Here is a 25,466-nt window from a genome sequence, read left to right as displayed (position 1 = left end):
TTCTAGACCATTATATTTAAAACTCTACCAGGAAGCTTCACCCTGTTTCTGTCTGTGTACTTATCTGCATGTTTCCATTGATTTTAAAAAACTATTAGCTACATTACAGATAAAGTGTTGTTTATATTGTGCACATCACAGAATAACAACAGTTCAAAATGCTTGTAACCTATGTGCAGCAATTACACTGTCAATTTCTGTGTCCCCATGATATCTTGCCAGTGGAAACACAGCTCTATCCTTTTCCTTCTGCTGCTTGCATAGTCCTTACTCTTTGTTGTCACTGCAATCCAATAAGTATATCTGCTTATTGAACCTCCCTGCTAGCTAGAGCACGGTCTTGAAACTTTGGGCCATTTATTTCTGTTCTCTTTTTTCCCTCAGCAAATAAATAATTTAAACTTATTATTTATTACATGATATTAGTACATGGCAGATGATGGAGTGAATTAATTATGTTCTCCATTGTCCCTATGTGGCTATTGCCATGAACAAGAGACCGAACAAAATAGTAGAACTTGTGACTTAAAGGACTGCCTCACTTTATGAGCAGCATTAATGACACAGAAAAGAATGGTAGAAGATTTTTTCCCTTTGTGATTCTTTATTGTTTATATTTCCATTTTTAGACCCTGGATGTTTTTGCTCAATTCCTTCACATGTTTGATTGTGTTTTCGTGTAATTCTTCAGGGGATTTTTGTGTTTCCTCTGTAAGGGCTGCTACCTGTATACTTGTGTATTTCTTTTTTTTTTAATTCGATATATATTTTATTTACATTTCAAATGATTTCCCATTTTCAGCCCCCCCCCACTCCCCGGATGTCACATAAGCCCCCTTCCCTCCCCCTGTTCTCCCATCCAACCCTTCCCGCTTCCCTGTTCTGGTTTTGCCCTATGCTGCTACACTGAGTCTTTCCAGAACCAAGGGCCACTCCTCCATTCTTCTTGTACCTCATTTGATATGTGGATTATGTTTTGGGTATTCCAATTTTCTAGGCTAATATCCACTTATTAGTGAGTGCATACCATTATTGATCTTTTGAGACTGGGTTAACTCACTTAGTATGATGTTCTCCAACTCCATCCATTTGTCTAAGAATTTTATGAATTCATTGTTTTTAATGGCTGAGTAGTACTCCATTGTGTATATATACCACAATTTTTGCATCCATTCTTCCTTTGAGGGATACCTGGGTTCTTTCCAGCTTCTGGCTATTATAAATAGGGCTGCTATGAACATAGTGGAGCATGTATCTTTATTACATGCTGGGGAATCCTCGGGATATATGCTAGGGAGTGGTATATCAGAAAGTGACATGCCCAGTTTTCTGAGGAACTGCCAGACTGATTTCCAGAGTGATTGTACCAGTTTGCAACCCCACCAGCAGTGGAGGAGTGTTCCTCTTTCTTCACATCCTCGCCAACACCTGCTGTCTCCTGAATTTTTAATCTTAGCCATTCTGACTGGTGTAAGGTGAAATCTCAGGGTTGTTTTGATTTGCATTTTCCTAATGACTAATGAAGTTGAGCATTTTTTTAAGATGCTTCTCAGCCATCTGAAGTTCTTCAGGTGAAAATTCTTTGTTTAGCTCTGTACCCCATTTTTAATAGGGTTATTTAATCTGGGGTCTAACTTCTTAAGTTCTTTGTATATATTGGATATTAGCCCTCTATCTGATGTAGGGTTGGTGAAGATCTTTCCCCAATTTGTTGGTTGCTGATTTGTCCTTTTGATGGTGTCCTTTGCCTTACAGAAACTTTGTAATTTTATGAGGTCCTATTTGTCAATTCTCAATCTTAGAGCATATACTATTGGTGTTCTATTCAGGAACTTTCCTCCTGTACCGATGTCCTCAAGGATCTTCCCCAGTTTCTTTTCTATTAGCTTCAGAGTGCCTGGCTTTATGTGGAGGTCCTTGATCCATTTGGAGTTGAGCTTAGTACAAGGAGATAAGAATGGAACAATTCGCATTCTTCTGCATGCTGACCTCCAAGTCAACCAGCACCATTTGTTGAAAAGCCTATCTTTTTTCCACTGGATGTTTTTAGCTCTTTTGTGAGGATCAAGTGGCCATAGGTGTGTGGGTTTATTTCTAGATCTTCAAGCCTATTCTATTGATCCGCCTGCCTGTCACTGTACTTTTTGGAGGCATTCAGGGCTATTAGTTTTTCTCTTAGCACTGCTTTCATTGTGTCCCAAAGATTTGGGTGTGTTGTGCCTTCATTTTCATTAAAAAGTCTAAAAATGTTCTAAAAAAATCTATGATTTATTTCTTTATTTCTTCTTTGGCCAAGGTGTCATTGAGTAGAGTATTGTTCAGCCTCCATGTGTGTGTGGGCTTTCTGTTGTTTTTGTTGCTATTGAAAACCACTCTTATTCCATAGTGATCTGATAGGAGGCATGGGATTAGTTCGATCTTCTTATATTTGTTGAGGTCTGCCTTGTGACCAATTATATGGTCAATTTTGGAGAAGGTACCATGAGGTGCTGAGAAAAAGGTATATTCTTTTGCTTTAGGGTGAAATGTTCTATAAATATTAGTCAAATCCAATTGGTCCAAAGCTGCAATTAGTTTTATTGTGTCCCTGTTTAGTTTCTGTTTTCCTGATCGATCGATTGAGGATAGTGGAGTGTTGAGGTCACCCACAATTATTGTGTTAGGTGCAATGTGTGCTTTGAGCTTTAGTAAAGTTTCTTTTACAAATGAGGGTGCCCTTGCATTTGGCGCATAGATGTTCAGAATTGAAAGTTCTTCTTGGTGGATTTTTCCTTTGATCAGCAAGAAGTGTCCTTCCATGTCTCTTTTGATGACTTTAGGTTGAAAGTCAATTTTATCTGATATTAGAATGGCTATTCCGGCATGTTTCCTGAGACCATTGGCTTGTAAAATTGTCTTCCAGCTTTTTACTCTAAGGTAGTTTTTGTCTTTGACACTGAGGTGTGTTTCCTGTATGCAGCAAAATGTAGGGTCCTACTTCCTTATCCAGTCTGTTAGTCTATGTCTTTTTATTGGAGAATTGAGTCCATTGATGTTAAGAGATATTAAGGAATAGTGATTATTACTTCCTGTCATTTTTGATGTTATTTTTATATTTGAGTGGTTATCTTCTTTTGGTTTTGATGAAAAGTTACTATCTTGCTTTTTCCAGGGTGTAGTTTCCTTCTTTGTATTGGAGTTTTCCTCCTATTATTCTTTGTAGAGCTGGGTTTGTACACAGCATAGAATTCAGGCTATCATACTTAAGAGCATTTTGTTCTCAGTGGCTCTGAGTACACAAGATAAAGGTCAGAGCATTTCTGCAGCAGGGTCAGCAATATGGCTCATGCATTAGGAAACTTTACCATTTCAAAATGAGATTTGCTGTGGACTCTGGACTGCTTGTCTTCTCACAAAATTATGGTACAAGAGCAAATTATATATATAAGTGTACTCCTTCAATGATTTAAAGCAGCATAAGTTTAACTGAAGATGATTGTCATGACTGTACACCTTGTGTACAGAACTTCATAAAGGTTAGTTCAGGGGCTAATCTAAGCTAATCTATCAATAATGCTGTAAAGAACATCAGGTGAAGATGGGTTATGATTACTCTGAAAGACACTCACCCATGGACTGAGTAGATAGTTCAGCTTCAGAGGTACAAGAATCTCTGTAGAATTTCCATTACCAATTAGATAAATTATGGGTATGGTGGCATCCTCACATAAATTCAGTGCTGACATAGAGACAGACAGAACTCTGGGGGCTCAATAGCCAGCCAGGATGACTTATTTGGCAAACTCCAGGCACGTGAGAGACCCTGGCTCAAAAACAAAAATGGTGACAAATAAGAAACAATATTCTAAATTGTACTGTTGTCATCCCAGCTTTGTATACACACATATAAGCACACCTGCTCAGACACAATCACACACACACATACACACACACACACACATACACACACATACACATACACACACCATATTCATCATAAAGTTAGAATGTTCACAATGCTCTTATATCATGCCTTTCATTTCTCAAGTAAATACAATAGTCCTTATTTCACTGCCTTGAATACACTAATCACTTGAATACACTAATCACTTAACTTATTTTTGGCTAATTTCATTTATTATTATGAGCTATTTTGATGGCCTGTTGCTCTCCTTCCTTAATTTAAAAAAGAAAACAGAGAACACATATGATTTCAAATATTGAGGAATATGAGTACTCCACTCACTCTTCTCTTTACCACAATTGGTCACAGAACCTTGCAATATGGATATCCATGGTTCCCTCCTGCAGGGTGATTGTGGGCCCTCCTGTAAAGGCTTCCTCCTCCATGTAAACGTTATATTCTCTATTGGGTCACAGATCTGAGTATGGATCAAAGAGCAGTAGAAGACCAGGGTCTGCTTCTGACTTATAAAAACTTCCATTGTAATCATCAGAAACTTCCAGAATTCTATTCCCTCTACTAGGATGTTATAGCCTATAATAGCAGCGTGAAGCAATTCTGTTTAAAACTCATTCAGTTTTTCCTTAAGTGTACACAACAAAACAGATAACATACAAATATTTATTCATTTGAAGACTCAGTTCTCAAGGTTATGAGATCACCAATTACATTTCTCTTGTTACATATTATCAAATCTGTCAGTGCTGCTTGTCCTGCTATAACTGTCACCTAATTTTGGAAATTCTATTTCAGTGGTTTTTTTTTTTCAAGATGTGGAAATTTGTTCAAATTAGAGTTCTTGGTCCTCATAAAGAAAGAAAATCAACTGTACTCTGGACTCATAGGAAAAGCTGTACTCTGGACTCATAGGAAAAGCTGAAGACTTGAGAGCAAGGAAGCCAGAGACTTATATGTACCTCTGTGAGGGGAGAAAAAGTAACAACAGGACAAGGACAAGTTTTTTACTGGTAGCTGCTAGCAAGTGACACAGAATGAAGCATCTCAAACACAAGTATGAACAGAGCCCATAGCAATTGCTTCATCTCCAACATGATTTATTCCACACAGTACAAGGCTACAGAATTAACATTACTCTACTTACCCCACTGTTCTGCTCTGTTGAGTAGGTTGACCTTGTCCATACACAGATCTAGCTTGCTGTGGACTAGTAAGCTTCACCACAGGGAAGCTGTTGTATAACAACAAATTATGTGTGTAGATATACGACTTCAATAATTTAAATCAGTGTAAGTATAACTGAAGATGATTGTCATGTTTGTATTACTCTCTGAACACTCTGTTTACAGAATATGATAATCACTAGCTCAGTGGCCAACATAGCTAGTCTATATAATTATGTAAAGGATAGCCGATGAAGATGAGTTGAAATTGCTCTCTAAGACACTCATCTATGAGCTAGAAAGCTGGTTTAATGTCACAGGTACAAGAACCTGTCTTGAATTCACAGAATGATTTTTTTTAAAAAATATGAGCATGGTGATACCCTTAGGTAAACTTAGTGCTAAGGAATTAGAGACAGGTATATCTCTGGGAAATTTGATATTAATATATGTGGTGGGTAACTGTTGCTGAAAACATACTGTAATAAATCCCATCCAGTCTTTAAAAGGGTAGAAAATCTGGACACAAAAAGGCACAATCATTATTTCACTTAGAAAAGACGTTTTTGCATGGACTTCTTTTCTACATGGCTAATTTGATCATTATTTTTAACATTTGAGCATTATATTTAAGATTAACTTGCCTCCTTAATTTAGCAGTCATGGGCTGTTAGAATCCTTGCTGGTTTCATCGGTCACTGGTCTTATATTCAGATTTCCAGTGGAAACACTGTAATTACTATTACAGAAACCTTATAGGACATGATCCTTCAGGTTTTCATCTGTGTCACAGAGCTGACCCTGTTCCACAACTATCTGTACCCCAATCCCACCCAGAGAAAGCTGGTCTCTCGGGAGTGCTGACATACATAAGATCACAGGTGAGACCACCACTGTGGCCCCAATACCAGGCCCAAGTGGGACTGATCCAGAGCCCACAGGACCCAAAAACCACTGAGCAGCCAGGGACACGATCCTTCCAATTTCCATCTGTGCTCTGGAACTAACCCTGTACCATAGTTACCTGCACCCTAATCCCAGTTGGAGAGAGTTGGTCTCCCAGGAGTGCTGACACACCTAAGATCACAGTTAAGATCACCACAATGGTCCCAATACAAGGAACAAGTGGGATACACCTGGAGCCCACAGGCCCCAGGAAAAATTAAGCAGCTGGGGACAAGATCCTTCCACCACAGAGATAAGCCTGTACCAGAGCTATCTGTATCCCAATGCCCACCAGGGAGAGCTGATCTCCTAGGAGTGCTGATAAATGTAAGATTACAGGTGAGGCCACCTATGTGGTCCCAATACTAGGCCCAAGTGGGATCCACCAGGAGCCCACAGGAACCAAGAACCACTGAGAAGGAAGAGACATAATCATTCTGATTTCTATCTGCACCTAAGAGCTGATCCTGTGCTGCAGGTATCAACACCCCAATTCCACCTGGAAAGAAGTTGTCACCTACTCGTGCTTACCCATCTAAGACCATAGGTTCATAGTCTCACAGGAGAGAAAAGCTCTGTCAGAGACAGCAAGATCAGCTAACACCAGAGATAACCAGATGGGAGAAGCAAGCACAAGAACCTAAGCAACGGAAATAAAGGTTACTTGGCATCATCAGAACCCAATTCTCCCATCACAGCAAGTCCTGGATACCACAACACAGCAGAAAAGAAAGATTCAGATTTAAGTTCATGTCTCATGATGATGATAGAGGACGTTAGGAAGAACATAAATAACTCCCTTAAAGAAATACAAGAGAACACAGGAAAACAGGCAGAATCCCTTAAAAAGGAAACACATAAATCCCTTAAAGAAATACAGGAAAACACAATCAAACAGATGACAGAATTGAATAAAACCATCCATGATCTAAAAATTGAAATAGAAAGAATAATGAAATCACAAAGGGAGACAACCCTGGAGATAGAAAACATAGGAAAGAGATCAGGAGTCATAGATGCAAGCATCACCAAAAGAATACAAGAGATAGAGGAGAGAATCTCAGGTGCAGAATATACAATAGAAAACATTGACACAACAGTCAAAGAAAGTCCAAAATACAGAAAGCTTCTAATCCAAAACATCCAGGAAATCCAAGATAGAATGAAAAGGCCAAACTTAAGGATTGTGGGCATAGAAGAGAAAGAAAGACTCAAAGGGCCAGTAAGCATCTTCAACAAAATTATAGAAGTAAACTTCCCTAACCTAAGAGAGATGAGAATAAACATACAAGAAGCTTGTGGAACCCCAAATAGATTGGATCAGAAAACAAAATCCTCCTGCCAAATAATAATCAAAACAATAAATGCACAAAACAAAGATAGAGTATTAAAAGCACAAAGGGGAACAGGTCAAGTAACATAAAAAGGCAGACCTATCAGAATTACACCAGACTTCTCAACAGAAACTCTAATATCCAGAAGATCCTAGGCAGATGTCATAAAGACCACAAGAAAACAAAAATGCCAGCCCAGGCTACTATACCCAGCAAAACTCTCAATTACAATAGATAGGGTAACCAAGATATTCCTTGGCAAAACCAAATTTAAACATGATCTTCACACAGTTCAAGCCCTACAAGGATTAGAGATGGAAAACTCCAACACAGGAGGGAAACTACACCCAAGAAAAAGCAAGAAGTTAATCTTCTTTAAACAAATCCAAGAAAAGATAGCCACAAAAACATAATTCCACCTCGAACAACAAAAATAACAGGAAGCAACAATCACTTCCTTAATATTTCTTAATATCAATAAACTCAATTCCCCAATAAAAAGACATAGACTAACAGGCTGGATACATAAACAGAATCCAATATTTTGCAGCATGCAGGAAACACACCTCAGGCACAAAGATAGACACTACCTCAGAGTAAAAGATTAGAAAAAAATTTTCCAAAAAGCAAGCCCATTCTAATATCAAATAAAATCTACTTTCAACCAAGAGTTATTAAAAAAATAAGGAAAAACACTTTATACTCATCAAAGAAAAAAAACCTGCCAAGATGAAACCTCAATTCTGAACATCTATGCTCCAAATGCTAGGACAGCCACATTCATAAAAGAAACTTTGCTAAAATTCAAAGAACACATTGAACCTCACACAATAATAGTGGAATATTTCAACAACCCACTCTTATCAATGGATAGATCAAGGAAACAGAAAGTAAACAGAGACACAGTGAAACTAACAAAAGTTGTGAACCAAATAGATTTAACAGATATCTATGGAACATTTCATCCTAAAACAAAAATATACCTTCTTCTCAGCACCTCACGGTAGCTTCTCCAAAACTGACCATAAAATTGGTCTAAAAACAAACCTCAACAGATTCAAGAAGATTGAAATAATCCCATGCATCCAATCAGATCACTACGGACTAACGCTGGCCTTCCATACCAACAAAAACAACATAAAGCCCAGATAAACATGGAAGCTGAACAACTCTCTAATCAATAATAATTCAGTCATGGAAGAAATAAACAAAGTACAGTCTTTTTGGAATTTAATAAAAATGAAAATACAATATACCCAAAGTATTGCTAAGAGAAAAACTCTGAGTGCCTCAAAAAAAAAAAAAATTGGAGAGAGCATACACTAACAGCTTAACAGCACATCTGAAAGCTTTAGAACAAAAAGAAGCAAATACATCCAAGAGGAATAGAGGGCAGGAAATAAACTAAGGGCTGAAATCAGCCAAGTAGAAACAAAGAGAACAATACAAAGAATCAACAAAACTAGGAGTTGTTTCTTTGAAAAAAACAAGATAGATAAAGCCTTGACCAGACTAACCAGAGGGCATAAAGACAGTATCCAAATTAACAAAATCAGAAATGAAAAGAGATACATAACAATAGAAACCGAAGAAATTCAAAAAGTGATCAGATCCTACTACAAAAGCCTATACTCAACGAAACTGAAAAATCTGGATAAAATGTATAATTTTATAGAGATATCACATACCAAAGTTAAACCTGGATCAGATAAACCTTCTAAACAGTCCAGTAGACCCTCATGAAAGAGAAGCAGTCATTAATAGTCTTCAAATCAAAAAATACCTAGGACCAGATGGGTTTAGTTGAAACTTCTATCAGACATTCAAAGAAAAGCTAATACCAATACTCTTCCAACTATTCCACAAAATAGAAACAGAAGGAACACTATCTAATTCTTTCTCTGAAGCTGCATTTATTCTGATACCAAAACCACACAAACATCCAACAAATAAAGAGAATTTCAGACCAATTTCCCTTATGAATATTGATGCAAAAATACTCAATACAATTCTCACAAACTGAATCCAAGAACAAATAAAAAGATCATTCACCATGATCAGGTAGGCTTCATGCCAGGGATGCAGGGATGGTTCAATATAAGGAAATCCATTAATATAATCCACTATATAAACAAACTCAAAGCAAAAAAAAAAAGAAAAAGAAAAAAAACCCATATGGTCATCTCAAAAGGTGCTGAGAAAGCATTTTACAAAACTCAACACCCCTTTAATGGTAAAAGTCTTGGAAAGATTAGGAATTCAAGGCCCATGCCTAAACATAGTAAAAGCATTATTGACAGCAAATCAGTAGCCAACATCAAACTAAATGGACAGAAAGTGGAAGCAATCCTCTAAAATCAGGAACTAGACAAGGCTGCTCTCTCTCTCCATATCTATTTACTATAGTACTTGAAGTTCCCACCAGAGCAATTAGACAACAAAAGGAAGTCAAAGGGATAAAAATTGGAAAGGAAAAATTCAAGATATCACTATCTGCAGATGATGTCATAGTATACTTAAGTGACCCCCAAAATTCCACCAGAAAACTCCTTCAGTTAATAAACAACCTCAGCAAAGTGACTGGATATAAAATTAATGCAAAGCCTTCTTTTACTCAAAGGATAAATGGCCTGAGAAAGAAATGAGGGAAATGACATCCTTAAATGTAGTCACAAATAGTATAAAATTTCTTGGTGTGACTCTACCCAAGCAAGTAAAAGATCTATATGACAAGAACTCAAGTATCTGAAGAAAGAAACTGAAGAGGACCTCAGAAGATGGAAAGATCTCCCATGTTCATGGATCAGCAGGATTAACATAGTAAAAATGGTCATTTTTACCATAAGCAATTTGCAGATTCATTGCAATCCCCATCAACATGCCAACTCAATTCTTCATAGAGTTAGAAAAAGTAATTCTCAAATTCATTTGAAATAACAAAAAACCCATGATAGAGAAAACTATTCTCAACAATAAGAGAACATCTGGCTGAATCACCATCCCTGACCTCAAGCTCTACTACAGAGCAATAGTGATTAAAAACTGCATGGTATTGGTACAGAGACAGACAGGTAGATGAATGGAATAGAATTGAAGACCCAGAAATGAACACACACAATTATGGGCACTTGATCTTTGGCAAAGAAACTAAAACCATCCAGTGGGGGAAAAAAAGACAGCATATTCAACAATTGGTACTGGCTTAAATGGCAGTTGGCATGTAGAAGAATGAAAATTGACCCATTCTTATCTCCTTGGAGAAAGCTCAAGTCCAAGTGGATTAAGGACCTCCGCATAAAACCAGATACACTAAATCTATTAGAAGAGAAATTGTGAAAGACCCTCAAATGCATGGCCACAGAGGAAAATTTCCTGAACAGGATACCAATGGCCCAGGCTCTAAGATAGACAAATGGGATCTCATAAAATTGCAAAGCGTCTGTAAGGCAAAGGGCACTGTCAGTAGGACAAAACAGCAACCTACATATTTAGATAAGATCTTTAGCAATCTTACATCTGCTAGAAGGCTAATGTCCAATATATACAAAGAACTCAAGAAGTTAGACTCCAGAGAACCAAATAGCTTTATTAAAAATTGGGGTACAGAGATAAACAAAGAATTTTCAATTGAGGGGTCTTGAATGGCCTAGATGTACCTAAAGAAAAGTTCAACATCCTTAGTCATCAGGGAAAAACAAATCAAAACGACCTTGAGATTTCACCTCACACAAGTCAGACTGGCTAAGATCAAAAACTCAGGTTACAGCAGATGCAGCTGAGGATGTTGAGAAAGAGGAACACTCCATTGCTGATGAGATTGCAAGCTGGTACACCCACTCTGGAAATCATTGTGGTGGTTCCTCAGAAAATTGGACATAGTATTACCTAAGGACACAACTATTCCATTTCTGGGAATATACCCAGATAATGCTCCAACATATAGCAAGGACACATGCTCCACTATGTTCATAGCAGCCTTATATATTTACACAATGGAATACTACTCAGCTATTAAAAACAATGGCTTCATGAAATTTAAAGGCAAATGGAAGGAACTAAAAAATATGATTCAGAGTGAGGTAACCCAGTAACAAAAGAAGACATACGGTATATACTCACTGATAAGTGGATATTAGGAAAAAAGCTCAGAATACCCATGATACAATTTATAAGCCATATGAACCTTAAGAATAAGAAAGACCAAAATGTGTATGCTTCAATTCTGGGAGAATTGAATACTTAAGGGAAGAACAAAATACTTAAGGGAAGTATAGGGTAGGAGGAACTTGGGGAAAAGAGAGGAGGTTGAGCGGGAAAATGAGAACAAGATCAGGTACAGGAGGAGACAGGGATGATAGGAAACTAAACAGAGGTATGTAGGTAGATAATGGGCAATGGGGAATTGGGGGTACCCACCAGAAAGTGTCAGATTCCAGAAAAGCAAGATGCTCCCAGAATGCAACAGGGATGACATTAGCTAAAATAACCAACCAAAGGGAGGAAGAACCTGTAGAGACTATAAACAGAGATTAGGCAAGGCTCCCAGTTGAGGAATGGGACCACCCTCTCATCTCCAAATAGCTAATCCAGAATTCCTCCTGTCAAAAGGAAATACAGGGACAAAGAGTAGACTAGAAACTGAAGGAAAGGCCATCCAGAGACTTCCTCCCTGGTGATCTATCCTATATGTAGCCTCTGTATCCCATCATGATTGCTGACAGAAACCTGATATGGATGTCTCCTGAGAGTCTCTTCCAGATCTGTACTGATACAGATGTGGTTGCTTGTAGCCAACCATTGGACTGAGCATGGGGTCCCAATTTAGGCATTAGTGGAAGGACTGAAGGAGCTGAAGGGATTTGTAAACCCATAGGAAGAACAACAATATCAACCAAACACCCATACCCAGAGCTCCCAGGGATGAAACCACCAACCAAAGAATACACATGGAGGGACACATGGCTCCAGATTCATATGTAGCATAGGATGGCATTATCTGGCAAGAGGGGAGTCCCTTGGTTCTATGAAGGCTTGATGACCCAGCATAGATTAATGCTAGGGCTGTAAGGTAGGAGTGGGTAGGTAGATCTGGGAAGTTGAGACTGGGAAACTGTTAAGGGGACAAAATTTGAAATGTAAGTATATGAAATAACCAAGTAAAAAAATAAAAAAAGAATCTTTATATAGAGTTACACAATAGAATGTGTTTTCTTGGTGTTTCAGTAATATGTCTGTACTAATACCACTCAAATCATAGAAGCTACTTCTTTACCAACCCTTTTTATCATGAAATTTCATTTACTTTATTTCTTCCCGTATCACTCTAGTGATATAACTGGTCAAAAGTCATATTTCCAATGTATTGTAAGAAGAAAAAATTAATTCTTGCTAATGAGCCAATGACCAAAAATTGTCAGAAATAACCTCTGTGCTAGTGAGATTTCTTTGACTGTTTCAGACACCTAAGACAGTCACCTTGTAAAACTAAAAGGCTCCAGCTGGTTCACCCACCATAATGGAACTTTTCTTATAAGACTTCTGGCTGTGCTGCTTCTGGCCTCTTGTGAATCAGCACATCATGACCCAGATGCGGAAGTATACACATAGACCAGATGTGGAAAATTAAAAGACTGAAGTCACACTGTCCATTTAAAGGCATACTTACAATGGCCCACAACATTCAATAGACTCCATGTTTTAGAAGCTCCACTACCTTCCCATGGAACACAAAGTAAAAGGCCAAGCCTTGGAAGGCATTCCATACCCAACCATTCCTAAGTAATGTAAATACCTGTGCGAGCTGTACCTACCTTGACCAAGATTTCTGAGCTGGAGAGATTTTTTTCAGTAGATAAAGGGCTTGCTGTGCAAGCCTGAGAAACTGAGGTCAGCTTCTTAACCCCCAATTAAAATGCAGGGCATAGCAGCAGGCATCTGCAGTTCAAGTCCTGAGTAGACAGAAACATTTTTGGAACTGACTGGCTAGCCAACCTAGCCTTGAACAGATGAACCCCATGTTCAGGGAAAGACACTGTACCAAAAAAAAAAAAAATGAGGTGGAAAACCATTGAGAAAGACACATTATTTCTAGCCTCCACAATCATGGTCACGTATCCCCACACATGAACACACTCACCACAAGTACACACGCAGAGAGGGAGGTGAGACGAGAGAGGGGGGATGGAGGGAGAAAGGGAGGGAAAGAAAGAGAGAGACTTTCTAAGGGTATACAGTTTCTAAGCCATCCTATCTCTAAATATGCCATGACAATGATTGCTGGGAGTGCATCTTCCAATTACCAACATGAACTTCACAAGCAAATGTTGTGATATCATGGATGGACACTTCACCTGTGTCTGCTTTATAGTCAACACCTGAACTGGGTTTCTATGGAATGTCAGAATCAAGAAATGTATAATTCAGCTATTGAACAGAAATTCATTAAGGAAAAGTGTAGAATGTGTAAGAGATTAAGTCCTATGTCCTCTGGTGCCATCAAAAACAAAAATAGATAAGTTACAAATTAATCTAATCAATTTCAAATCATATTGTGAAAAATCTGATGACAGAAATTTTATAGTAACAGTAAAAATAAATATTAGAGATCAGGCAATATGTAAGATAAAGTATTTTATCAGCCAACTATCTTAGTATATCAACTGACATTTAAACACATTTTTCATGTTTTTCAACAACACAGAGAAACATGATGCTTCAGTCAGTAGCCCTGTTCAGCCAGAACATCTCAGAAGAGAAAAGAGAAAAGACAGATGACAACATGAAAAATCAGACAGTTGCATGGAAAGACTGAAAAGTAAGTCGAGAGCTCAGCTGTGAACTGTGTGCGTGTTTGGCAGTAATTGCTGTGATGAGACTGGAGGACTCTGGGGCTCCCTGGCCTTTTAATGTTTCCAATAGACTGAGATATTTTCATCTTGGTCATCGCTATCTCTTCTTCCTGTAAGGTTTACAGGCCCCACATGTGCTAAGAAGCTTCTTAGAAATTTCATTTCATATTAAACACAATATAAAATTGTATTGTCATAAATAAAATAGCGTGGTTTTCTAGACAAAAAAAAAAGACAGGCATTTGAATGGCAAGGATGACATATTTCCAGTTTATATTCTAAAATTGCGAGTTTGAGAAATTGCTTTTAAAAAAAAATTGAAGGCAGGAGGAAAATTTATGCAGCCTTGTATTGACAAAATGGCTCCTGACATTCCAACACACAGAGTCTGGACAGCTTTGCTTATCTGAATGGCATAGTTCTCAGAACTCTGATAGAGAAAAGTAGAATATTTCTATACAAAGAAAATTTATTTAAGGAGCTTTCCTTTGCAGAACTGCAGGGGACTCCCACATTTCTCCTTGGCCACATTAGGAATCATACTATGATCATGTTTTCTTTTTTTTTCTTTTTTTTTTTTTTTTTTGGTCTTTTTTTTTTATTTGATATAATTTATTTACATTTCAAATGATTTCCCCTTTTCTAGCCCCCCCCCACTCCCCGAAAGTCCCGTAAGCCCCCTTCTCTTCCCCTGTCCTCCCTCCCACCCCTTCCCAGTTCCCCGTTCTGGTTTTGCCAAATACTGTTTCACTGAGTCTTTCCAGAACCAGGGACCACTCCTGCTTTCTTCTTGTATCTCATTTGATGTGTGGATTATGTTTTGGGTATTCCAGTTTTCTAGGTTAATAACCACTTATTAGTGAGTGCATACCATGATTCACCTTTTGAGTCTGGGTTACCTCACTTAGTATGATGTTCTCTAGCTCCATCCATTTGCCTAAGAATTTCATGAATTCATTGTTTCTAATGGCTGAATAGTACTCCATTGTGTAGATATACCACATTTTTTGTATCCACTCTTCTGTTGAGGGATACCTGGGTTCTTTCCAGCATCTGGCAATTATAAATAGGGCTGCTATGAACATAGTAGAGCATGTATCCTTATTACATGGTGGGGAATCCTCTGGGTATATGCCCAGGAGTGGTATAGCAGGATCTTCTGGAAGTGAGGTGCCCAGTTTTCGGAGGAACCGCCAGACTGATTTCCAGAGTGGTTGTACCAATTTGCAACCCCACCAGCAGTGGAGGAGTGTTCCTCTTTCTCCGCACCCTCTCCAACACCTGCTGTCTCCTGAATTTTTAATCTTAGCCATTCTGACTGGTGTAAGATGAAATCTTAGGGTTGTTTTGATTTGCATTTCCCTAATGACTAATGAAGTGGAGCATTTTTTAAGATGCTTCTCCGCCATCCGAAGTTCTTCAGGTGAGAATTCTTTGTTTAACTCTGTACCCCATTTTTTAATAGGGTTGTTCGGTTTTCTGGAGTCTAACTTCTTGAGTTCTTTATATATATTGGATATTAGCCCTCTATCTGATGTAGGATTGGTGAAGATCTTTTCCCAATTTGTTGGTTGCCGATGATCATGTTTTCTTAAGTAAAATCCAAGCTGTAGCTTGGCCAGTTTTGTGTTTGTTTATCTTGTTTCTTTGTTTATATGTTTTTCTCCAGTGTAAAGACTGACTAGCTTACATCATCTGGCTTAAAACAAAAGTGACAAGATAAAGATCAAATTGCTCCTAACTTCACTAACTCTGTGATTCCCTTTTGATCTTTAGGCATAGGAGTGAACTGCTGAGCAATGGTCTATGCTATGGCTGCCTTTCAGAAGTTTCAAGCATATGGAAATACTGAGCTTCTTTCAGAGATTATTCCACTCCGTTTTAATTGACCTTAGACCCTTCTCTTATATAGAGAACTGTAACTGACTGGGAAATCCTAATTATTGCTTTGCCTTTTTGTAATTTTAATTAAAAACCCTTTTTGTTTGCTAATCACATTTCCCTTCCCACAACTCCTCCCACATCCTCCCCACTTCCCTATCAGCCCAACACCATGTCCTTAATCTCTCTAAAAAGCAAGCAATAGAAAGAAAAAACATACACTCAAAAGCCTCACAAAAACACAAAATGGAACTCAAAATATATAAATAAAAGAAGAAAAACAATGCCCAAACAAGTATAAGAAGTCTACAAAAAATGCCATTGAGCTCATTTTTGTCTTGGCAACTGCTCCTAGGCATGGGGCCTACCCTGAACTGGGGTTAATATATCCAATGGAACTCCACTGGAGAAAAGCTGTAAGTATCAATTACAGATGGCTTCTTTGGTTAGGGGTAGGAGCCTGTGTATACCGTCACCATTCGGTGCTGGCATCCTGTCTGACTTGAGATTCTGCAGGCCCTGTGTGTGCTTCCACAGTCTGTTAGTTCAGATGTGCATCAGTCCTGTTCTGTCTGGAAGACACTGCTTTTTTGACATTATACACCACCTCTGGCTCTTAAAATCTTTCTGCCTCCTCTTCTGCCTAAGTCCCGGAGCCCTGAAGGGCATTTGATAAAAACATCTCATTTAGCACTGAATATGAAATCCTAATTTTGACCTATATATGTTGTTTAATTTAGAGGACGGAATGAGATTGTCTGAGGCATGAAACTGGAATTTTTTGAACTTAAGAAATGGCTCTTCAGATCACTGGTAGGAGTGACTTAAAATATATTTCTTCTTCTTGTATGTAAAAGTAAATAATACTTTATAAACCTTGATTTATGAAATATCAGGAATAGCATAATCATAAAATCCATTAACCAATTATATTAATATCCTCTAAACATTTATCATCACTTAAGAAAAGTAATAAAATGTTAGCAACGAATTTGGGTATTAAAATGCAACTCAATTCAAATGTTTGAATACATTATCTTAGATGTGACTCACATTAACCATTACAGCAACAGTGAAATTCTTTCAAGTTGTGAATACATAAAAATATATTCTTTTCACTAGCATTATCATTTATAATTATTGAATAGATTTTTGAACATCTCTAATATTGGTTATTGTTGAGGGGTTTTATCCTGAGGCAGAGTCTTATTCTGTAGCCTTGGATAGCCATGACTCTATTATCCACTTACTGTAGCCCCTCAAGTACTTGGTCTTAGGCATCAACCGTCAAACAAGGCTCATTTTTATCATTCTTTCTGTCTCTCCCGCTGCATCCCTTCCCTCTTCTCCCTGCTCTTCTTGTATGTGTGTGTGTGTGTGTCTGTGTGTGTGTGTGTGTGTGTGTGTGTGTGTGTGTGTGTGGTATTGCACAAGTAGGCATATGAATGCTAGGACTGTTATTCCACAGATGCTGTCCACAATTTTTGTCAAAATAAGGTCTCTGACTGGCCTGAAACTTACTCAAGCAAGCTAAGCTAGCTGGCTATTGCATCCTAGTGATCATTCTGCCTCTATCTCCCAGTTTTCAGATTAAACATGAGCCACTGTACTTGGCATTTTCTATGTCAGTGATGGGGATTAAACTCAGATTCTCACTCATCTAAGCAATGACTTTATAGATTGAGACATAACCTAAGCTTCTACTTCTATTATTTTTATTATTTCTTCCACCAGGTATAAAAAGTATAATTTCTTTTCAATATTCACCCTAATTCTGACATTCATTTAAAGTTCTGTGAATGCTAGAAACATTTTTGCAGCTGGCATATTAGTTTTGCAGTCCATATCTCATTTTTCTCATTTCCTAAACATGGAAATGACAGCTTATGATATGGATGACTTCCTGATGCAAAGCTGTGTTAGGTCAGAAATGATAAAGTCACAAAGTACCACAAGGAAACAAGAAAAAAACAGAAACAATCCCAGACAGCAAATCAGATGTTGCACCCTTCATTATCCCAGTCATTCATTAGGCTCAGTGTTGATGGCTTCAACAGAACTGGCTCATTTCTTACCCGTGAAGGTGACAACTGTCAAGCCTCTGGGAACTATCAGCAGCTTCTCTCCCCACAGCAGGAGATGGTCCTGAGCTGGAAAACACTACACAGGAAGAAGCTTAGCACTAAGCTCATAGGAGAGAATGCCATTGTGATCCTTAGACTCTACAAGAAACCAAAGCAGTCTCCAGCTCTCATGTCCCAGATAACTTGTTCTTCACACCTGACCCAACATGGGCATGTTATTTACTACTGCAGTAAAATTGGCCATGTGTGCTTCTCATCAGAAACTGGTCTGTTCTGCTCTGGGTCCCAAGAGATAGCCCTGATTTTAATATGAAAATCTCAGATTCTCACTCATTAATTTTGTCATTTTTCTTCTACTTTCCCTTTTCTTATAACTAACTGCACACCACCCCTACCTATGCTTGTAGACCCACGCTCTACCCACTTCTTATTTGGAAGCAGACCAGTTCTAGCTGAGAACACCCTGAGGCTGAGCTTGCCCTGAGGCTGGGTTCTGAGGAGAAACAGAATTTCACAGAGGTTTCAAGGTGACTCTGCCTTTATGTGGTGATCATTTTGGTTACCCAGCTAGCTCATCTGTTCTTGGGCCCCATAAAAGAAAGAGAAATAACTCCAAGCAACAGAAGAATGATATAAACAGAAACCAGATGCTCAAAGCCTGGAGCTCCCTTGGCCTTTCTTTCCCCTAAGGATGCATTTTGTGAATGTAATGTCTGATATAAAAATAAGGCAACACATTCTAGTAGCTAATTGTATCTCTGCTTCCTTGTGTTCTTTTTTGTTCTTAAGAAGCAAATGGGTTTGACAGCATGCCGAAATCTCCTGTATCATGTGCCTGGAAAGCTGAAAGGGGTTCTGTGTTCCATTTGACTCTGAGAGCAGGCATGTGTCTATGTCTGAAACCTTTACTAGGGAAACATGTCAGCCTTGACCTAACATCTGTCTGTGGCATTAGTTACTTTATAAATTATGTGTTATTTGAAAGAGTAGATTGAATTATGTTCCTTGAGAGAAGACACAACACTGGTATTGAAAGTGAGCACATTGTGTTTGTATCAAATGATCAAACTGCACATCACAGACATTTTCCCCAGTGATCAGAGAGATGTGAGGCCACAGGAGGCTCCCAGAAGACCACAGCACTGAAATCTTATCCATGAATTATCATGTGACCCTCATACTTCTGTCTGTCTTCATATTCTACTTTATGCACAATTGGCAGAGTTGGTAACTGAGCAGAGGTATTAATTCATCTTGCACCATTTTATGATTTTTTAAAAATTATTGTCAGTGCAGCAGGGGCTCTTCAGTGGCACCCAAGGGACTCTAGGAAGCAGTAAGGGAGAGCCTTCTCATCTGGTAAACTCAGTCATAGCTGATGCAACCAACTGGGATAGAGGATGGGCTGGGAAGGGGAGAGAAAATGCATTGTGCTAAAGTGCCTGAGTTCCCATATTTTGCTTTGCAGAATGATGGGTGAAATCTCCGTGTTTACATGAAGTGCACTATGAGATGTCATGGCAACTATAGTTTTTCAAGGTAGCACAGTTGTATCCTAAACATCATAAAAAATATGAACTAAAGGGAACATTTACTCATAGTATAAACATAATAAAAACACAAGGACTTTATAAACTAGGACCTAGACTTAGTCATTAAAGTACACTAAACACAGAGTTAAAATATGAACTCAAACTTTCCCCTTCCTCTCAGTCCTGGGACTTTGGCCAGGCCAGGGTGGCACCATCTCTGCCAGCCTCAGCCTCATATGTACTAGAGAGGGTATGGTAGGCTGCACAGATCGTGCTTAAGTCATATGAGGAGCAAAGCCCAGGAAATCCCTAATCCTGGCATATAACTCCCACCACAGGAAAACTGAATAACTTACAGAAGGTATAAACTAAGAAAAAAAGTGAAATAAAGTAATAACAGTGGCTCACAAACCGGGTTGTCTACCTGGGTATCAAGTAATTCTGGGGATCCACTCTGTCCTTAGATCCAAGTTGTATATATCCCTCGTAAATCAATGCAGCTCAGAATAACTCAAAATTGACTAAGCAACTCTGCCCTTTACTCAAAAAGGCTAATGTTTCTCCCGTTGCCATTAGAAGGGTTGTTGGCAGGATCATTGTAGTATTGATCAAAAACTGGGCTCCTGTTCAGCTGACGCATCCCATGGTTTTCCACTCATTTCATACTCAAAAATACTCTTTGCCTCAGTCCAAATTTGGTTCATGTTTACCTTTTAGTATTTCTTCTATGAAAAATGATCAATATGATTTATAAAAAGAACATTTATGAACTGCAATAGTGTCACATAGAAACTGCAAAATATTACTTATTTTCTTTCATTTAAAATGACCCATCATTCTGCTAACTGTGAGAAAAAGAAAGGATAAAGGCACATGGGAATGTTTGAAAAAGTCTCTACTTCTTCAGTAGTTCGTTATCCTGAATGACTCACAGCAAAGAACTTACTTGTGGAAAACAATAGAGGGATTTAAATAGTATCCCTTCCTTAAAATCTGATTTGACTTCTCTGCACACATAAATTTTCTTGCTAGCTTATGACTGACAGATATAAATATGTATATTTAAATATAAATATTATGATTAGGCCGAGTGGTGGTGGCGCATGCCTGTAATCCCAGCACTTGGGAGGCAGAGGCAGGTGGATTTCTGAGCTCAAGGCCAGCCTGGTCTACAGAGTGAGTTCCAGGACAGCCAGGGCTACACAGAGAAACCCTGTCTCGAAAAAACCAAAAATAAATAAATAAATAAATATTATGATCGAGATACGAGTAGAAAGTCATATGTCACAAAACATAGGCAGAACATACCCATTTTTACTTTTTCTCAAGGAAAGCACACATTAGTTGGAGCTCAAAATGTATGTGCTGATTCTCTCCGAACATGATTCCTCTCTGAGGCCCTGAATGCTTCATAAGCCATGGAGCAGTACACAGCCCAAGTGAAAGACAATTCACTTCATTATCACAATGAGAGACACCACAGACCAATTCATCTTAAACTAAAATTTGTACTTGAGTACGATTATGTTCCTGCTGGTAGTGCCATACCCATTTTGACTTATAATGTTTTCATTTTTTTAAAAAAAAGGTTTTGTTCAATGTTATTGTTTTTAATTCAATATATTTTTATTTACATTTCAAATGATTTCCCCTTTTCTAGCCCCCCACTCCCCGAAAGTCCCATAAGCCCCCTTCTCTCCCCCTGTCCTCCCACCCACCCCTTCCCACTTCCCCGTTCTGGTTTTGCCAAATACTGCTTCACTGAGTCTTTCCAGAACAAGGGGCCACTCCTCCTTTCTTCTTGGACCTCATTTGATGTATGGATTATGTTTGGGGTATTCCAGTTTTCTAGGTTAATATCCACTTATTAGTGAGTGCATACCATGAGTCACCTTTTGAGTCTGGGTTACCTCACTTAGTATGATGTTTTCTAGCTCCATCAATTTGCCTAAGAATTTCATGAATTCATTGTTTCTAATGGCTGAATAGTACTCCATTGTGTAGATATACCAAATTCTTTGCATCCACTCTTCTGTTGAGGGATACCTGGGTTCTTTCCAGCATCTGGCAATTATAAATAGGGCTGCTATGAACATAGTAGAGCATGTATCCTTATTACATGGTGGGGAATCCTCTGGGTATATGCCCAGGAGTGGTATAGCAGGATCTTCTGGAAGTAAGGTGCCCAGTTTTCTGAGGAACCGCCAGACTGATTTCCAGAGTGGTTGTACCAATTTGCAACCCCACCAGCAGTGGAGGAGTGTTCCTTTTTCTCCACACCCTCTCCAACACCTGCTGTCTCCTGAATTTTTAATCTTAGCCATTCTGACTGGTGTAAGGTGAAATCTCAGGGTTGTTTTGATTTGCATTTCCCTAATGACTAATGAAGTTGAGCATTTTTTAAGATGCTTCTCCTCCATCCGAAGTTCTTCAGGTGAGAATTCTTTGTTTAACTCTGTACCCCATTTTTTAATAGGGTTGTTTGGTTTTCTGGAGTCTAACTTCTTGAGTTCTTTATATATATTGGATATTAGCCCTCTATCTGATGTAGGATTAGTGAAGATCTTTTCCTAATTTGTTGGTTGCCAATTTGTCCTTTTGATGGTGTCCTTTGCCTTACAGAAACTTTGTAATTTTATGAGGTCCCATTTGTCAATTCTTGATCTTAGAGCATACGCTATTGGTGTTCTGTTCAGAAACTTTCTCCCTGTACCAATGTCCTCAAGGGTCTTCCCCAGTTTCTTTTCTATTAGCTTCAGAGTGTCTGGCTTTATGTGGAGGTCCTTGATCCATTTGGATTTGAGCTCAGTACAAGGAGACAAGGATGGATCAATTCGCATTCTTCTGCATGCTGACCTCCAGTTGAACCAGCACCATTTGTTGAAAAGGCTATCTTTTTTCCATTGGATGTTTTCAGTCCCTTTGTCGAGGATCAAGTGGCCATAGGTGTGTGGGTTCATTTCTGGATCTTCAATCCTGTTCCATTGATCTGCCTGCCTGTCACTGTACCAATACCATGCAGTTTTTAACACTATTGCTCTGTAGTATTGCTTGAGGTCAGGGATACTGATTCCCCCAGAATTTCTTTTGTTGCTGAGAATAGTTTTAGCTATCCTGGGTTTTTTGTTATTCCAGATGAATTTGTTAATTGCTCTTTCTAACTCTGTGAAGAATTGAGTTGGGATTTTGATGGGTATTGCATTGAATCTGTATATTGCTTTTGGCAAAATGGCCATTTTAACTATATTGATTCTGACGATCCATGAGCATGGGAGGTTTTACCATTTTTTGAGGTCTTCTTCCATTTCCTTCTTCAGAGTCTTGAAGTTCTTGTCATAAAGATCTTTCACATGTTTGGAAAGAGTCACCCCAAGATACTTTATACTGTTTGTGGCTATTGTGAAGGGGGTCATTTCCCTAATTTCTTTCTCAGCCTGCTTATCCTTTGAGTATAGGATATACCAGCTAGTAAAAGAAATGTGTGTGCCCCATAACCAGCCATGCATTAGCCAGCCCTACTGTGTGCCTTGTACTCATCTGTGAACTAATTTCACTGTGTACTTGTCATCAGCTCTTCTCCCCTTTCCATGAATACAAGTACTGTGGACACTAGATTGCTAGCCTAAACCAGACACATCTGAGTCCTGACCCCAGAACTATCTGTAACTTATGCCTCTTTGTGTTCTGGTCACTCAGTAGGCTCAATGCATCAGACCCATGTGCTCTACATGCAAAGCAGCACACAAAACCATAAATTTCATTGTAAAGATTAGTAATTCCTACTGCTCCACATTTCTTTGTGGGTGGAGCACAGACCAAGAGATCCCTCAAGAGTCCTCACTACAGAGACTCATAGTTTGACCATTGAGGACCCTTCCGATCTTCACTGACCCTGTCAGTAGACAGAAACCTTTGTACCTGCCCAACCAGTACCTGCATTCATAGGTGGAGGCTTTAACCAGTGAAACTGGTTGACAGAATCTAAAGGAAATGTCTTAGTGGTATTCTCATTTCTGTGGTAAAAATACCTCGACAAAAACAACCTAAGAAAAATAGTTCCAACGTGATGCAGTTTGTCATGCAAGGAAAGAAGAGTAGCAGGCAAGGAAGGCATGGTAACAGGAATAGGAGCCTGGCTGGTCCCTTTACCATAGAGGAAGCAGAGTATTACCAGAAGTTATTGGTCAATAAACCTTCAAGCCCCCACCCCACCCCCAGTGCCTCACTTCATACAGTAAGGTTCCACTTCCTAAAGATTCCTCATCTTTCACAAACAAGTGATTGAAGATGTGAGTCTATGGGCATATTTCACGTTTCACATTTAAACCATGACAGGAAGTGACATCACTCCCTACACTGTGTAGCTAGCAATACACCACAACAAGAACTGTGAAAGCCAACTGAAAATGTCTCCAGCAAATTGCATAACATTGTTCCAGTAATGACCTCTCCAAAAGAGGGATCCTCTAGTTAATAGTGAAAAATAATTGTTCTTTAGGCAGCTAGGCAAATTCAAGAAAATACTGATAGACAACTATTAAAACTCCAAGTAAAAAATACATAACTGAAATTAAAAAGTAAAACAGGAAAATAGAAATAAACAGCCAAATCTAAAGTCTGGAATGGTAGGAAGCTATGGCTGACACTAGCTGGTTTAATTTAAAAAAATGAGAAAAGTCTATGAACATGAAGAAAGGATGTCAGAAAACACTCTCAGTTGCAATGGAAAAAAACAGTAGAGAAAGAAAAAATCTAAAGGATTTATGAGTCATGGTAAACAGATCTAAAATTTGCATTTAATGGATAAAACCATTACTTAAAAAGTAGTGGCTGGAAATTACCCAAATCTGGGGAATTATTGAAGCATGTATAATAAATTTAGATTCAGAGCCATGTATTATAGTCAAATTGTCAAAGATTAAAGAGAGTACCATCTTGAAAAAGAGAAAAGGCATTTCTCACATATAAGAGACTCTCCTTTAAACTATAAGCAGGCTTTTCTGTAGAAACTGCAAGCCAGGAGAAAGTGGAATGATTTGTTCCTAAGTACTGTATGATCAAAACTGCCAACCAAAAATTGTGGACCTGTAAAACCTTTCCAAAAATGGTTTTAATGTAGACTTTCCAGGATTGTTTTAAAAATCATTACTAGGTTTGTCTTGTAAATAAAGTGATAAGAAAATGTTTAAAGATAATATGAATTATTAATTAGCAATGTCAAAATAACCAAAAATTCAAAGATGAAATTCAGAACATTTGTACTATAATGGTGGCTATAAATTATTCATGGTTTTAGTATATAAGACAACTCTTGAAAATAATACCAATAAAATATCAAAAAGGAAGAAGTAACAAAGGACTTTCAAAATAGGAAGAAGACAATTAATTAAATATCAAAAAGGGATTTTTAAATTAATCAACTTAAGTATAAATGTAAATGGACTAATTTACCCAATGGAAACAGAACAGTTTAATGAATCAACTGCATGATACTTATAATCAGTACTTCTGCATATAGAAGTAGTCTTTGATAAAAGTGTCAAAGTACACAAGGAAAAGGTGTTTTCTTTAATAATTGAACTTGGGAAACCTATATATTCAGATTTTTTTTTAAAAGAAAGGAAATTAGAATCTTAAAAGACATAGGAAGTCAACTCTAAATGGGCTGTGAATTTCAATAGAAATCCTAAAGTCTTAAACTTCTGGTTGAAAAATAAAACATGACTAAAGCCTTTTGACATTGATCTTTCTAATGATTTCATGTATATGACCTCAAAG

The sequence above is a fragment of the Apodemus sylvaticus genome, chromosome 14 (assembly GCF_947179515.1).
Source record: "Apodemus sylvaticus chromosome 14, mApoSyl1.1, whole genome shotgun sequence".
Classification (NCBI taxonomy): Eukaryota; Metazoa; Chordata; class Mammalia; order Rodentia; family Muridae; genus Apodemus; species Apodemus sylvaticus.
The sequence above is the reverse complement of the archived record's forward strand: the minus strand, read 5'-3'. Positions refer to the sequence as shown.